Source organism: Dama dama, chromosome 5 (assembly GCF_033118175.1).
Source record: "Dama dama isolate Ldn47 chromosome 5, ASM3311817v1, whole genome shotgun sequence".
Taxonomy (NCBI): Eukaryota; Metazoa; Chordata; class Mammalia; order Artiodactyla; family Cervidae; genus Dama; species Dama dama.
The window spans coordinates 88528-106316 of NC_083685.1; positions in this window are offsets into that span (position 1 = coordinate 88528).

Here is a 17789-nt window from a genome sequence, read left to right on the forward strand (position 1 = left end):
AGGCTGACCTTCCTGTGCCCCCGTCCTCCAACAGCTCCACCCTTGCTCTGACTCAGGAAATAGAGGGTAGAGTCCAGGGCAAAACACAGCTGACAAAGGAGAAGTCCAGGCAAATCACAGACCAGGCGGCACAGACGTGTGGCCATCAGTGCTGGGCCTGGCACCACGCCCTGGCCACCCGGGGCCAGTCCTCCGGGGCCTGCCTTCCGCACGGGGGCCACGCTGGGTTCGCCGTCCGACATCACCTCTGGGTTCCCACCTTCCAGCTCTGGTTCCCATCGCCCAGTTAGCTGAGGCAGATCTGAAAGGGTCAGACCCCTGGGATCTCAGTGGTGCGGCCATACGGTCAGCCCCAGGGAAGTGCCCATTGGAAAGGCCGAGGGCTCCGGGAGGGAGCAGCTGGGTGATGACTCCAGTGGGCGGCCAGCCCAGCAGCTCAGGACACTCGCCCACCCATCTCTGCCACATCATGTGCCCGGCTCTTCCCAGAGCACATGTCCTCTGGGAGTCTCCTGCTCCCTGTTGTCTCCTACCGATACCTGGGGATCACTCTGTTTCCACTTCTTCGGTGAGCAGGACATTGACACTCTGTCAAAGTTACTATTTTGCCAGCTGCTTCTTACCCACGTTTCCTGAAATATTGGTCTGCCCAAATCACAGCTCCCTGTCAGAACTCACTCTGATTTATGACAGTTTGCTGCTTTGCTCTGCACCCATTTCTACTGATATATTGGCTCTGTCTGCACACAGAGGAATTCATTCACATTTGTTTAATTTGGGGTTTGTCTTCCTCTTATCAACCTGTACCAAACAGTGCCAGTATTTGCTCCCTCAGAATGTAAATTCTATCCTGGGTACATCATCCCCTTATCCACTCCCTGCTGGCACTCCCAGATTCTGCCCTAGCTCTCTTTCACTCTGGGATTTGTCATCTTTCTCAGCTACTAAAATGCAACTGCATCCCCTGATGTTAAGACTGTCTGCTCCATCCCAGAACACACTGCTGTGTTACGTGGGTGTCACTCTTCACCCCATGGCCATTCTGTCTGGTGACTTTCAATCACTCGTGCATGCGTGCTCCATCACTCGCTCAGTCCTGCCCAACTCTTTGTGGCCCCATGAACTGCAGCCCGCCTCAGTCCATGGGATTCTCCAGGCAGCAATACTGGAGTGGGTTGCCATTTTCACCTCCAGGGGATCTTCCTCACCCAAGGATCAAACCCATGTCTCCTGCATTGGCAGATAGATTTCCTTACCACGGAGCCAGCAGAGAAGCCCTTCAATATGTGTGAGGAAAGGCATTCAGGTTCCCCAACCCCGATTCTTTCTCTGTAAAAACTGTCTTCTACATGCTGGCAAGCATGGCAATCACAACCTTCCACCCGGGGAGCTATGACTGCTGACTGGGTTTATGCAGGAGAAACTGAGACCCAGCGGGGAGGAACAACCTGCCTAGGGACCACTGCAGAATTGGAAGGAAGGGTCACCACACCAGACTAGGGGTCTGCAGGCCAGGGAGGCACGCATGTAGGACACCTGCCCTGGCTCGGGCCTTGAAGGGGACCTGCAGCCCCTGGTATCAGCAGGGAGGGCGTGAGAACGGAGCCAGGCTCCTAAGCCTGTGCATCCAAGGTTGGCGAAGGGCCTGCCCAAGGAGGGCCGTAGGCTCAGCTACAGACGCCTCTAACAGGACAGGGTGGGCGGGTCATGTGAAGAAAGACCGGAATGACATGGCAGGGGAACAGCAGCCAGTGGTGACCCAGGTGGCCATGGCTCTGGGCCAGAGAAGGTCTGGGACCTCTTCCGCCAGGAAATGAGAGTAATAGTACCCCCACTCCACCCCCGCTGTTGGGGTCACTATTAAGATTCAGTGGGTTCTGAGGGCATTTAGCATAAGCCCCGGGCCCACCGGACAACCCGGAGCTCTGCTCTCCTAGCTGCAGATGGCCCCTGGGAGGGCTGGAGAAGCCTCAGAGACCAGGTGTCCCACAGGCCAGGGGGACCCAGGGGATCCCAGGGCTTGGTGATGAGCAGGTGGCAGGCAGGCCTCCTGTGTGCAAGGGGATACCCTGCCCCCATCCGTCCTGGGGCTGTGGACCTAGAAGTGCCCCTCACCCAGAACTTCCTGCGTGCTGGTCATTCCCCGGGGGTGACGGCTGGGCACCAGTGCCTGGACCTTGTGGGCGGCCAGCAGGTCCTGGGCCGAGTCTCAGAGGCAAGGCCATCCAGCAAAGCTATGATTTCGGTCCCCTCCACTGCAGCCCTCCCTGGATGCCCCCCACACCCCATGAGTCTGAGCAGGATGTGAGAGATGCCACCTGGTCCCCTGGGGTTGACCAGAAGCCAGGACTCGGTGACACTGGGCCAGCAACACCCTTTGTGTGCAGCCCAGTGATGGTGACTCCTAGCCCCATCCAACTCCTCCGGGGGGCCCGCCTGGCCTCTCCAGGGATGGGGGTGCTGCTGGTGACAGCCACTCTAGTGGTCTCTGCGAGTGCCTGGGCCCAGTGGGGTCTCCTGGGAGGGGGGCAGCAGGACAGACATAGCCTTGCTCTTTACATGCCTTCCAGCTTGGAGCTTTTTATCCCAATAAGCAGGGTGACTTCTGTGATTAAAAAGCTAATTTGAGGGACTTCCCTGGTGCCCACAGAGGCCATGGAAAGGGGTGAAAGTGGGGCAAGAACAGGTGAATCGAGGAAGCCAGGGCTGGGTGACTCTCGTCTTTTATGGTAATATCTTCATATCAATTGCCCTTTTTTATAAAGAGTCACCATCATTTTTTGCAAAAGTAAATGTGTCATAAAATAACTGTGTAGCTTATACTGTGGTGCGTAATAATCAGGGCGGGTCAGAGACGGACACGTGGGCCCCTGGCCGGCCCCTCACCAGCTCCCTGCACCCCAGGCTCACTGGGGCTCTGTGGAGGTTGGTTCGGTCGGGGTGCAGGCTCGGGCCTGGGCTGTCTCCGGGTCACTGTTCAAGGTCCCCAGCTCTTGTCTGGATCCATCCCTGTGCACGGTCAGCAGTTCTACTCTAGCTGGGCCAGGAGCCCGACCACTGCAGGACATGCAGGCCCAGGTGAATAGCGCCCCGGGTTCCAGCCTGCTGGCACTGCTGCCCCAGGTTCCCACGAGGAAGGTGCAAGGACTTGGGGCCCCCAGCAGGTCCCTGCATGCCCGAGCTGTGGCTGCTGGTAGTGCCTTAGCCCAGCATTGATCTTCCCTTCCCGCTCCCGCCACACTTTGAACTTTGGACTTCATACTTTGGACTCCGGTCCCAGCTGTGCTTACCTCCACAGGCTCCGCATGCTGACCTTGGCCTCCCCGCCCCCGGCAGCGCGCACAGTCCTCCTGTGCGATGTGCCACCTCCTGGAGAGGCCAGCGTGCAGCCCAGGGCACAGATGACCCAGCCCCTGACCATCCACGCGGATGCCGTGTGGCAGAGAGTGGTGCACATGGGCCTCCCCTCCTCAATTACTGTGCAAACATGCGTGAGGGAGACGGGGGGGGGGGGGGGGGCCATGGGAGCAGAGAGTTCTGTGCTCCGTCTGCTCTAGGGAGGCTGCAGGGATGCAGGAGTCTCTGGGGGATAGCTGCCTTCCTCCTCTGGGGCACAGAGTGGGGAACGAGGTGCCCACCCCAGGTGAGCCCAGCAAGCTCCCCAGGGCCCAGGCCAGAGCAGGCTGCGGGGCTCGGTGGGCAGGCTCCACCTCCAGGCCATAAGGATATCAGCTGGGGGGTCCTGGTGAGGACGGGGGCCGGGAGGTGCAGGATGGCTGATGAGAAATGCAACACATACACACATTTACACACACACACACACACACACACGTGCATGCATACACATACACACAGATACTCATACACACACACACACATTTACACACACGCATACACATGCACACACACACACATACACACATTTACAAACATACATATGCATACACACATACTCATACACATATATATACACACACATTTACAAACACACACACATACACATACATATACACATGCAGACTCACACACACATACACATACATGCACATGCACATACATGCACGCACATACACACATGGTCGTATACTCATACACACATACATACACATGCATGTGCACATACATGCACACATACACACATGGTCATATACATATACACACATACACACATTTACACACACATACACGTGCATATACACACACATACTCATACACATGCACACTCATACACACACACACATCCTCATACACACACACATACACACATTTACAAACACATACACCTGCATATACACACACATACTCATACACATATACATACATACACACATTTACAAACACATGCATGTGCATATACACACATACACATGCATATACACACATACTCATACACACATACACACACATGCTCATACACATACACACATACTGATACACATACACACACATACTCATATACACATACACACATTTACACACACATACACACATATACATATACATACACATACACACATACTCATATACACATACACACACGTACACACACACAATACTAAAACAGAGTCCTGAGGCGCCCCAACTTCTGCCTTAGTCCCCCTCCCACGGTCCAGGAGCCTCTCTCTGGACCACCAAGGCCTTACCCTCAGCCCCTCAGAGTACTTCACGGGTTTTGAATACTGCCTGAAGTTTTGAAAAAGCTGGTTTGCTTTCTTTTTAACACGCTTTATTTATTTACTTTTGGCCATGCCAGGTCTCCGTTGCTGTGCAGGCTTTTCTCTAGTTGGGGTGAGCAGGGCTATCCTTCTTTGAGGAGTCCGGGCTTCTCATTGCAGAAGTTTTTCTTGTTGCGGAGCACAGGTTGTAGGGCACGTGGCCTTCAGTAGTTGCGGGCAGGCAAAAATCCTGGAGTGGTAGCCGTTCCCTTCTCCAGGGGACCTGCCCGGCCCAGGGATTGAACCCCGGTCTCCTCCTGCACTGCAGGCAGGTTCTTGACCGTCTGGGCTGCCAGGGAAGCCTGAAGCCTGGCCCTTGCACCTCCTGGTTTGTTTTCTTGGGGTCCAGGCCCTTTGAGCCTGCTGGGGAGCTGAGGGCCAGGGCTGGCCGGCAGAGGGCAGCAGAGGACTGTGGAGCTGCCTTACAGACGGCCCGCCCCACTTAGGAACGAACAGAGGCCCTGGACAGCCCGCGCTCGGCCCCTTCCCCGCACAGAGCAGAGGCCCTCTGCCCGGCCCGGCCGGCTGGCTGTCAGTGTCACCCCCGGACCTCCCGTCCCGTCACTGACTTTCCTCGCTGCATTCACCCGCTCTGTGCCCGTCTGCGCCCCGTTTCACAATGCCCACTCATCCAGGCTCAGTGGCCTGAGGTCTCCAGCGGGCGCAGGGAAGGGGGCCACGGCTCCCAGCCTCGATGGGAGGGCCAGAGACTGCCTGGGGAGAGTCCGGCCACACGGGGTCCGGCGGGGAGGTGGCATTGAGGCCCGAGCGGCATTGAGGGGTCCTGGCCTGAGCTTGGGCTCCCTGTCTCTCAGACCTCACCTTGCTGCCCCTCATCTCTGCAGGGAGCTGACGTGGGATGGGAGTATCAGACGACTGTGGTGGGAGGACCTCCTCCTCGGTGGGGCTGGCGGGGGTCGGTGGGAGCCGAGGGGCAGGTGGAAGCCCAGCCCTTTCTCTGAGCACCAGGAGCAGCTGGGGCCCATCTGGGCAGGAGACCTGCAGGGGTGGGCGGTGGGCACAGCCCAAGGTGGTCTAGGAGGGGGTCGCAGTTCGAGGAGCACAGTTCCCCAGGCCCCCTGAGCTGGAGGGTCCCCTTCAGAATGGGCAGGGTCCCCTGGGGAGAAGGAGCCATGAGCTGGCCGCCAGCCCGTGCGGCCCACCCGAGCCCACCCGTGCCTTCCCTTTCCGTGCGGTCCTACCTGGCTCCCAGGAGCCCTTACTCCCCGTCCCTGGGTTCAGATCCCAGAGTTGACGCTTGGGTCTCCCCCAAACCGACGCAGAGGCCATGGGGAGACCCAAATCAGTGCCACAGGGAAGGTGGCAGCCCGGCTTAAGGGGAGCAGTGTGAGGGATGTGAGGGGTATGAGGGGTATGTGAGAGGTTTGAGGGGTGTGTGAGGGATGTGTGAGGGGTGTGAGGGGTGTATGAGGGGTGTGAGGGGTGTGTGAGTGTTGTGTGAGGGGTTTGAGGGGTGTGAGGGTTGTGTGAGGGGTTTGATGGGTGTGAGGGGTGTGTGAGGGGTGTGAAGGGTGTGAGGGGTGTATGAGGGGTGTGAGGGGTGTATGAGGGGTGTGAGGGTTGTGTGAGGGGTGTGAGGGGTGTGTGAGGGGTGTGAGGGTTATGAGAGGGTTATGTGAGGGGTTTGTGGGGTGTGTGAGAGGTGTGAGAGGGGTGTGAGGGGGGTGTGGGGGGTGTGGGGGTGTGTTGAGGGGTGTGAGTGGTGTGAAGCGTGTTTGAGGGTTTTGTGGGGTGTTTGAGGGGTGTGAGAAGTGTGTGAGGGCTGTGAGGTTTGTGGGGGGTGTTAGGGGTGTGTGAGGGGTTTGTGGGTGTGTGAGGGGTGTGAGGGGTGTGTGAGGGGTGTGAGAGGGGCATGAGGGGTGTGTGAGGGGTGTGAGAGGTGTGAGGGGTTAAGGGGTGTGTGAGGGTTGTGTGAGGGTTTTGTGGGGTGTGTGAGGGGTGTGAAGGGTGTGTGAGGGGTGTGAGCAGTGTGTCAGGGGTGTGAGGGGTGTGTGAGGGGTGTGTGAGGGGTGTGTGGGGTTTCTGAGGGGAGTGAGGGGTGTGTGAGGGTGTGGGGGGTGTATGAGGGGTGTGTGGGGTGTGATGGGTGTGAGGGGGTGTGTGAGGGGTGTGAGGGGGTGTGTGAGGGGTTTGTGGGGTTTCTGAGGGGAGTGAGGGGTGTGTGAGGGGTGTGGGGGGTGTATGAGGGGTGTGTGGGGTGTGATGGGTGTGAGGGGGTGTGTGATGGGTGTGAGGGGGTGTGTGAGGGGTGTGTGAGGGGTGTGTGAGGGGTGTGTGAGGGGTTTGTAGGGTGTCTGGGGGTGTGAGGGGTGTGAGGGGTGTGTGGGGTATGTGAGGGGCGTGAGGGGGTGTGAGGGTTGTGTGATGGGTGTGAGTTGTGTGGGGTGTGTGAGGGGTGTGAAGGGTGTGTGAGGGGTGTGAGCAGTGTGTCAGGGGTGTGAGGGGTGTGTGATGGGTGTGAGGGGTGTGTGAGGTGTGTGTGATGGGTGTAAGGGATGTGTGAGGGGGGTGTGAGGTGTGTGTGAAGGGTGTGACGGGTGTGTGAGGGGTGTGAAGGGTGTGTAAGGGGTGTGAGGTGTGTGAGGGATGTGTGACAGGTGTGAGGGGTGTGTGAGGGGGTTATGAGGCGTGTGTGAGAGGTGTGATGGGTGTGTGAGGGGTGTGACGGGTGTGAGGGGTGTGTGACTGGTGTGAGGGGTGTGAAGGGTGTGTAAGGGGTGTGAGGTGTGTGAGGGATGTGTGACGGGTGTGAGGGGTGTGTGAGGGGTGTGACGGGTGTGAGGGGTGTGTGACAGGTGTGTGACAGGTGTGAAGGGCGAGGTGTCCAGTTGTGATGGGAGGAGACGCCCGCCTGCCCTAAAGTTCCCTGAGGCTGAAGCAGCCGGCACAGAAGGGCGGGAAGCGTGGTGCGGGTGAAAACTCGCCTATGGCGCGTGGTGCTAGACCCGGACTCCCGGGCACAGGGGCCCGCGGCTTCCCCAGCAGCTCGCCCAGACCTGAGTGGAGGGGCCCGGGTGTTTTTAAAAGTGCAGGGAAACCCCTGCTTCCCGGGGGTGGTTTCTGGGAGGCCCCCAGGTCTCTGGGTCAGTATCTCCCCCAGCCCGTGTCCCTTGCACGTGGCCGCTCAGGGACGGGTGTGAGCGCTGAGGGGCGCTCGGGGCGGGTAGGGCCGGCAGCTGGAAGCGGGGCTCTGACGGTGGGTGCAGCGGAAGCAGGCAGGACGGCCGGCGGCCCCAGCCTGACGTCGGAGGGGGCGTGCACCAGTGGCCGGGGGCGGAGTTGGGGGGGGTCTGCGGGGGAGTCCCGGCGTCCCGCCCACCCTAGATTCTCCCAGCTCTGCCCTGCCTCGGGGCCTTCGCTCTTGGGCTGGGCCCATACCAAGCTCCTCCTCTGAGAGGCCCTTAGGTGGCACCTGAGTTCGGCCACACTGCCGCACCCCCTGCGCCCGTTCTAGCGAGCACGACCTGCAGACTGGGGTGCAGGGGACGGCGGGGCTTCCTCCGCCCCGGGCCTCTGGGCCGCTTTTCAGGCTGGGTGAGCGCCGGATGCTCGCTGCGGCCCTGCCCGTGACTGATTTCCCCCCGTGACTGATTGCTCTGCCCTCTGGGACGGGCCAGGGGACCAGGGGCTGTGCGGGCAGGTGCTGGCCGCCACAGCCTCCAGAGCTCGGCCGGGCCCCAGCCGGGAGCAGCCTCGCTCCCTGCGTTCTGTCCCCGTAAATGAAAGGCCCCTTCTCCTTCTCCTCCCAACCTCGCGCTGCCGCAGCCGGCTCGCCCGGCCCTTTGTGCCCGCACGTTGCCATGGAGACGGGATTCAAAGCCCTGGCACTTCAAGGCTTTCCCTCATGTCCCTGCGGGCGGCTGGGGGAAGCCGGGATGCTGACGGCTAGTGCTCCCTCCTCTCCGTCCCGTGAAACGCTGGGCTCCGCCACGACCGGCTCCCGCCGTTTCTACCAAGATCTTATTCAGAGCGGGGCATCGCAAGGGACACCAAGGCCTGGCAGCCCCGGCTCCCGCGGTCTCTCTGCAGCCCACGAGGCGCTGGGCGCGTGGGTGCCGTGGGGTGTGTGCAGTGGAGTGGACGTGCCCTCCTCACTCCCGGGCAAAACTGCCTTTGCCCAGGGCACAGCTGTGGAGTGCCCACAGGGTCCATGAGGCTCAGGCCCCTGCACGCCCACAGCAGGCACGGCCCGGGGTCCCTGATGATGCCAGGCCACCTGCCCACCCCCCGTCTGCACGTCCGCTGCGCACCCCTGAGTCTGAGTCACTCCATTCACGATGTCTCGGTCTTTCTCCACACCCTGAACACCACTCACACTTGATCTCCCCATAGTCCACCCTCTAGTCACCTCCTCAGACTCATGCAACTGCAAACGTCCCCAGCAGAACTTCCCAGTTGCGGCCACTGCCCTCCTGAGCCTTGGCATGGTGAGGAGAGCTGACCCTTTGGGGTGTCACCTGCTCACTGTGGCTCTCAGGGGCATCTGGGACAACCTCGAGGCTCAGTGGTCCCCTCCGCCTGATGGAAGCAGCCATCGGCCCTCGGACACCTGTCCCCAGATGTCAGGGTGGGGGGCTAGGCTCTGTGGGGGCCTCACAGCTTCGGAGGAGACCCTGACCCTGTGTCCCAATCCAGGCAGTCTGGAGAGGTCAACCCAGCAGGGACTTCACTGGCCGCCCCACGCCCCATGGCAGGCTGGCTGCTGAGGGCCTTCGCGGGAGTTTACGGTGGGGGGACGGGAGCCAGGCTGCTCCCCAGGCCCCACAGGGCCACGCACTGCACCTGCAATCCCTGGCCTGGGTGCCTCGGGCCCACAGTAGCCCTCACCCCCACAGGGAGCGCCGAGGGGGCCACGGTCCCCCGTCTGTGACCTAGGCCAGGCCGCGGCCACGTCTGCACCGCACTCAGCACCCAACACGCGTGCGGCTGTGACCCATGCTCCTGGGGCTGGACTCTCCCTCCAGGGAGCCCAGGTCCCCCACACGGAGTCTTCCCATCCTGGGGCCTGGGTGGGGCACAGCCTGCTCCCCGAGGGGTGCACAGGAGGCGCTCCTGACTGGGCAGCTGAGCGGCCTCTGCAGGCAACTCCCCCAGTTCTCAGCCCCTTCCCGCTGCCATCCCGCCTCCATCAGCCTCCACTGAAAGGATGACCGTTTCCCCCGAAAGGTTCTGCCAGGCCAAGATGAGCTGGTGAGCAATGGGCAAGGAAGACCGTGCTCGGCTGCAGTAAAACCAGGTCCCACCTGGCTCTGGTCCCCAAAGCTCAGCCTTGGGGGCTGCCCGGAGCTCTGGCAGGTCAAGCATCCCCTCACTGTTCATGGGTATGAAGTGGGTCCCTGAGGAGAGGACAGTCAGTCTTAGCCGCCGCAGCCCAGCACTCGGGAGCAGCCACCTGCCTCTTCCAGGCAGCACTCCTGAATTACCCACCTCTTCTCCAAATGAAACTGTTGTCTCCGCACCTCCCATGGACAGCCCCACATGGCATCTGCAAAGCTGGGGACCCTGCCAGGGAGGCCGCTCCCCCCACAACCCTCCTGCCTGCCCCTTGCTTGTTAATTGCACCTCCTGAGAAGTTGGTGTCACCCCATTTCAGCAACAGGGGCCTGAGGCTGGAAGGGCAAGGGCCTGCCTGGGGACACGCAGCCAGCTGGTGGGAACCCAGGGTCTGCTGGCCCGTGATGAGTGGGCATGGCTGGAGTGTGACACAGCAGTGTGGGCAAAGTCAACAGGACCCCCGGGGACGGGCGGTGGCCCTCCTAGGGGGGGCTGGGGGCTCAGGGTCTCCGCGCCCCTGTCAGTCTGGCCCTGCAGCTGAGAAGCAGGGCCGCGGGACGACAGATAACCTAAGGCAGGTCTTGCTAGTCCCACGCCAGTGAGGACACGGGCAGATGGCGGGGCTCCTGGTGCGGGCTCCACACGCCTGGGCACCAGGAGAGCCCCTGCCTGCTGCCCACCACAGCTGGGGCGGGGGGCACTTGGGCTATTTGCAGATAATGATTTATTTTCTGTTGTCACTGGATCTCCAACCTGAGATGTGGATAAAAGGGGTCCAGGAGTGTATGCCCCTCTCACTCCATCTCCAAGCATCTGATGGCCCAGCCCCACCTGTGGGTGACCCCTTCACCCCCTCACCCCCAGCCCTCTATGCGGGTGTACCCTTTCTCACAGGACTTCCCTTGTAGTGCAGTTGGTAAAGAATCTGCCTGCAGTGCAGGAGACCTGGGTTCAATCCCTGGGTCGAGAAGATCCCCTGGAGAAGGGAATGGGAACCCACTCCAGCATTCTTGCCTGGAGAACCCCATACACAGAGGGGCCTGGTGGGCTACGGTCCATGGGGTCGCGAGAGTCAGACATAACTTAGCGACTAAACCACCCCCACCTCTCTCACAACATGAGTCCCTGAGCCTTAATGGACTCTGTTTCCCTGTCAGAGGGTCAGGCGATGGCATCTCGCTGTCTTTTTTTTTTTTTTTTAATTTTTGGCCACACCATGTGGCATCTTGGACAAAGCACGTGGGATCTTAGTTCCCTGACCAGGGATTGAACCCACAGCCCCTGCATTGGAGGGTGAAGCCTCAACCACCGGAGCACCAGGGAAGTTGCTTATCTCACCGTAGTTTACATTTGTATTTTTCTTGAGTCAGTTTGAGCCTGTTTTGATGAATTCATTTCATATCTTGATTTTTCTCTTGAGTTGTTGGTCTTTTCCTCATTGATAGGTGAGAATTCTTTAAATGTAACAGAAAGTGGCTTTTTGTGAGGTGGATCGCAGATATTCCCACAGTATGCTGTTTATCTTTTTATCTTGTGTCCCCCACTCACTGCCAAGCATCTGCCTTTTATTTTTATGAGGTTGGATATATCCATCTCTGGTTTTTGTATAATTCTTGGAATGATTCAATTTACAGGGTTTTTTTTTTTTTCCTTCTTCTTCTAGTAGTTTTATGTTTTTTATACTTTTTAAAGCTGTAGTCCATTTGGAACTTATTTTAGTATCAGGAGTGGGGTAGGGAATCCAAACATTTCCCCCAAATGTCTGTTTAGTTGTCCTAAAATGATGTATTTGTTATATATTTTGAATTATTTATTGGATAATCCGTTTCTCCTCCTGGATTTCACCTGCTCCCTTCTCACATTCGCACTGAAGCCTCTTTCTGGGCTTTCTCTCCCATCATCTGACTGTCCATGGGCTGTGTTAATTACTGTGGTTCTAGAGAATATTTTCGGATCCCACATGGCCCGTCTCCCTCGGTATGCTTATTTTAAAATTTTTCCTGGGTTTCTTTCCTTGCTCAGAATTACTTTGGCAGTGCCTCCTGATTTACCCAGAGAACCACCAGTCGGCACTGCAGCCGGGGCCCCTCCCCGACGCACCCCCGCGCCGGGCCACCGCCCTTGACCTACGCCCGCGGCCCCGCCCCCGGCCCGCCCTCGCGCAGAGTGCGCAGGCGCGGCGCTGTCCAGCGTGCTGGACCGCGATTCGGCCCCTGCCCCTGGGAGGGGAGCTTGCCGAGGGCGCGGCTCGGGCGCAGGACCTTTCTGGGTGTCCTCTCCTGTCTGTGGGAAGGGGCACGGTTCTGGCCGAGCCAGGAAGCTCTGTGGGCCCAGGCGTGGCCCTGTGCTCACATGCAGAGCCGCCCACCCTGTAGGACAGACTAGAGAGACCCAGTGGCCAGAGCAGGTGGGCGGCACTGGGCAGGGGTGTCCAGGGCGAGAAGCCGAGGCCGGGGCCGGTGGCTCTGGCCACTCTGCTGACCAGCCATTCCGGAGGGGGCCGGCAGAGAGGCAGCAGCCAGGGCGCCCTCGGACAGACCCTGCAGCCTGGAACCTGTGTGCTGACTGGAGCCTCCCAGAAACCCCACCCTCAGGAGTGTCAGGAGTGGCAGCCCAAACCCAAGGCCAAGGACCCGATGGAGCAGCAGATGGCTCCATAGCAGGGTCTCCCCTCACCTGCGCTCAGCGGTCCCCCAGGGCCAGGCTCAGTTCCTGGAGTGTCTGACCTGGGAGAACCTCCCCCCTGGGAGGAACCAGCCCCCTGACCGGGAAGGCTGCACCTGGATGGGTGAGGGGCAGGGGTCCAGAGCAGGGGCTGGGCTGGGGGACAGACCTTGCGCGTCCTGGGGTAGGCTGGGAGAAGTGCCTCTGCGGCTGGCAGCAAACCTCAGCCAGCCTGGCCTGTCAGCAGGAATCCTGGCTAAAAATACCCCGGTCTCAGAGGCCTGCCTGCTGCTGCAGCCGCCTTGGAGCCCCCTCCTCAAGCCAGACATTGCACACGCGTCCTTCAGCCCCAGGGGGGGGGGGGGGGCCGCGGGCAATAGGGCCTGTTGAACAGATGAGTAAGCTCGGAACTGCATCTGGTGAGTTCCAGGCAGGACCCCAGTCTCCAGGACTGGTCACTGAGGCCTGTCACTTGAAGGCAAGGTCTGGGCCCTGTCCTGCTCCCTGCTTGTGACCCTGGGCAGGGGGCAGGGGACAAGGTGAGGCTCGCTCCAGAATAGGCTGGGGTGTGGGGCATGGCCCTCTGTCCTGTGGCTCCAGGGTGAAGAGCCATTTGCTGGGGGCAGAGCCTCGGGACCTCAGGCTGAGCCCCCAGGCAGGGTGTCGGGGCGGTGGGTGAATCCCAAGCTGTCTCTGCTTCAACTGCCTGCTCCATTGGACATCAGTCCCTTTGGGCTTCTGGGTGACCCCTCCATACAGAAGTGACCTCAGGACAAGGCTTTCCCTCCAGAGCTCAACCTCCTGTGAGAGTGAAAGGACCTGAGTCTGGAGAGACTTAAGGGTATCTGGAGTGGGCCTCCAGTGTGTTTGTTGAATGACTAAATGACTGAAAAAGGGAGCGGATGAAGGCATTGAGGGGAGGAGGGCCAGGGGCTTCACAGTACACTCCAGGGGAGCGTGCTGAGCTCCAGCTGGACTGGCCCTACCCTGCCCTCAGCCCCTCCACCCAGAGAATGGAGTCAGTCTTCACGCCCCATGGACTGCAGCAGCCCAGAGAAGGTCTTGGGGTCCAGGGAGCCCCAGAAAAAGCGGCACTGGTTGCTCGCTCAGCCAGGGTCAGCCCCACAGGAGCCTCTCCCTATGGCTCCAGGCGGGACTGCACGGCCCACTCTGCCCTCCACTCCTGCCCACCCCACCTGGCAGCCCCGGCCACCTTCCCCAGCCTGCTGGGTGCTTGTGGACCCAGTGCCCCCTCCCCCGACCCGGTTTTGACCGCACATCAGGCTCCTGGTGTGAACAGCGGCTCCCAATTTAGCTGTCACTGCCGGGTGGGTGGCTCTGGAAGGATCCGCATTCCCTGCAGGCGTGGGGGAGGGGCGCAAATCAAGCGCTGCCGCCTGGGGCGAAGCCTGGGGACCCTGCCTTCCAGAGCGCGGCCCCTGCACAGATTCCAGGCTCCCCGGGGACCAGGAGTGTCCTATTCAGGCCCCAGCCTGGCCCCAGCTGGAGCCCAGGCAGGGACCAGCCACCTACACTCCCTGAGATGGGATGCTGTGCCTGCCCGCAGGGAGCCCTGGGGACTCAGCCCAGCCTGGGAGTCAGGAGAAGGGGCAGGCACAGCCGGGGGGGGGGGGGAGGGGGGGCGGAGGGCAGGGGCCAGGGCCACGGCTCCACATAGCCCCTTCCCGGGCCCAGGCTCCCATCCCGGAGACTGGCCACGGGACTGGGGACTGGGGCTGCATGAGGGCCACCATGGTGTCATGCACACACCTCCCGCGGGTGGAAGGAGCACTTCCTGCAGGGTGAACCCCTGAGGCCGCGCTGTGGAAGGAGACCTCTGACTGCTGTGGAGGTTGGAGACATTCGGAGCAGGGCAGGCCCAGTGGGATGCAGAGGATGCGGCTGCCGGGACTCGGGCTGTCACCCCTTCCCTGCGTGGCCCCAGCAACTGCTGTGTGTGTCTTTGATGAATAAGATGAGGAAGTGGATTAATGGTGGTCTAATATCAGCAAAGCTGGGCAGAGGGACTCCTCAGGGGCACAGGGCTGATGGTGACAGGAGCCAGACCACCCTCTGCAGCCCTGGGGCCGGGGTGGGGGACAGGGAGCATCTGGGTGAAGCAGCGGGAGGGGCTGCCAGGATGTGGGTCTACCCAAGTCCCCTCAGCCTCCACCATCCTGTCTGTAAAGTGGGTGGCGGTGGTGGTGTCCACACCACAGCACAGAAGGGGATGATGCACTTAGCAGGCCTGGCACAGAGTTCCTCTGGGCCTCGGGCAGGCTGCTGCCCTCCACTGAGAGGCCAGATGGCAGGCCAACACCGCCCAGCTCCCTGGCACAGGGATCACACTCCCAGCCGCCCACTCAGTGCCAGGAAGGGTCACATTGGAGCAGCACTTGGGCAGAATCAGGTCCTTCCTTGGGTGACCCTGGGTGGCCTGACGTGCGTGCAGCAGAAACCATGCCCGTGCTCCCATCCCTCCCCAGATGGCCGTCAGGGGACCACATGCCCATGAGTCCCACACCAGCTGCCAAGCAAAGCCACCGCAGGACTGTCTCTGAAGGATGGAACACAGTCCCTGGGCACTTCCAAGCAGGTTCAAACCCATCACCCAGTACCAGCCATGATGGAAGGGTCCCCTGGTCCAGGCTGGATTGTGCCAGAGGACCTGGAGGCTTGAGGGAGGCTCTTGCATGCCCTCTCAGGGATGGAGGCCAGGAGGCATCAGTGTCCACCTGCTGCCCCGCGCTCAGCGAGGCCAGGGCCTGGGATGAGGTCACACAGCCTCTCCTGCCCGACAGGCTGATCTCGGCGGCTGGTCCCCAGGACGGGGTGGAGATGAGGCAGCCAGGAATGTGGCCTCACCAGAGGGGCGGAGTGGGAGAGCTGACAGAGGCCATTCCCTGTGTGTGGTGACTGCGGGGCCAGCTCAGGCAGAAGCTCAGCCCAGGTGGGGTGACAAGCTGCACAGCCCTGAGAGGCAAGGTGTCCGCAGCCTCCAGGCCCCAGAGACACGTGTCCAGAAAGCCTGGGCAGCTCACATCGGTGTGGCCTGGACCACGGCCTGTCATCTCTTCATCCCCGCTGGGCAGCCCAGCGGCTGGTCTGCAGAGTGCGACCAGGCCCTTCCCATGGCATCTCCAGCTCCCACCCCAGTTACTGACCCCCAGAAGTTGCAGCACATCCCCCAGGCTTTGTACCCACACCCTTACCACATTCCACCCCCCCAGCCTCCTGCTGGAGGTGGGCTGACCTGCCACCCAGCCCTGCCCAGCACCCCCTCTCCCTGCGGTTCCACACCCATCTCCCCGCTCCCCAGCCAACACCCATGGCCCCCACACAGGGGTCATTTCCCAGGCTGGGCAGCCCGCGAGGAGGGCGCTGGCCGTGGTGCTGACCTGGGAGACACAGGACCTTTCCCGCAGTCCACAGCGGCTTGCAGGCCTCAGCCCACTCCCACCACACAGAACTTTGGCTGCATGGTAGGCCCAAGCCCCAGGCCAGAAGAGCCAGAACATCCAAGTTCAGTGGGTAAAACGTGTGGCCCCAGAATGGGTGACCCCTACTGCTGCCAAGAAGGGTTTCGAATCTACAGGCAGGCGGGGTACAAGTTTTAGCAGTGGTGGGCCCACCTGGGGATCTAGATAGTTACAGCCACCCAGGAGCACGGAGTCGAGGTCCACACTCACCCTAACCTCAGAATGACGGCCACTGAGTGTCACATGGCCAGTTCTCTGGTCTCAGGTGGGCCGGATGGGAGAACTTCCCGGTCTGGGAGCTGTTGCCACGTGCAGGGGCCATGGGGGAAGGGCTGACACCAGGGACAAGCCTCTGCCTCTTGCAAACCCTGTGAGCCCAACCTCAGGTTTCCCGCCTGTACAGTGGGGGGACATGCCTCCGCGCGGCAGCAGGAGTCACTGGTGGCACCCAGCATCCACTGGGGAGGCAGCTGTGTGTGGGTGGCTGGGGGCAGGCCCAAAGGCACCAAGGCTAGGGGTCCTGACTCCCGCTTACCTCCCATGTGTCTGGGAATTGAGGGTGCTCCACAATGACCTGGTAAGCCAAGCCTGGGACAAGGGTGACTGGGGCGCAGCAGGCAAAGGTCGGTGCCACAGGCAGCAGCCGGAGGGGTTCAGGCACAAGCAGTGGTGTCCAGCCCATGAGGCTGCCTGTGACTCTGTGTGCAGACGGGAACACTGGACTCAGAGAGGTCCCACCTGCCCTTGGGAGGCCAGCAAGCCTTGCTCCCCCGTGCTCTGCCGACCTCTCCCAGGCCACCTCTGCGGTCAGGAGGGAGGCAGATCTGATGGGGAGGCAGAACGTGCCGGGCCTCCCAGTCATCAGCCCCTCAGCCTCTGGGGGACACTAGCTGGGTCCCCAGGGGGACTCCCAAGCCCTCAGCCAGGATGCTCCAGCCACAGGGAGGACCCAAGGCCACCCTGAGCACAGGATCCCAGGGCCCCCCTGCCAGCCAGTCCCCATCCACGTGGCCCTAGGGCAGCCTGCAGGGATGCTAACCCGGGGGGCTGGCTGAAGACTCAGGAGAGCTTCCCCCCAACAGAGGAAGGCGGGACAGCTGTGCAGGTGACCCCGGAGTGTGAGAGTGCATCACTGGGTTCTCTGGCCCTAGAGTCTAGCCTGACTCTGTGCAGGGTTGGGGGGCACCAAGCAAGTAGGCTCTGTAGAGGAGCTCCTGGGCGGGAAAGGACATCCAGGGGAGGGGATAGGGGGGTGGGGGGGGGGAGACAACTGTGGAGGTAGGGGCAGGCCTGAGCCTGAGCCCCCTCCCTGAGTCACAAAGACAGGTGGAGCCCTAGGACTTCGACGAAGCTTGAGTCTGTTTTACAACTGAAAAATGGAGCAAGGCTCCCCCAGCAAAGGGCTGCTGGCGGAGGGGGTTGGCCTCCGGGGTTTATTGAAGCGAGGAAGGGCGTCGGTCACGCCGAGGCGCACCCCGTGTTCCCCGGCCTGCGGACAAAGCCCTGCAGGGCAGCTAGGCGCTCGGAGAACCCCAAACGCCCCGAGCTCGGGCCGCCACGCCCTCGACCCGAACCCCTAGCCGGCTCAGCCGGGCCGCCATCCCCGCGACCGCCTGCAGGGGCCGCCGCCTCTTCA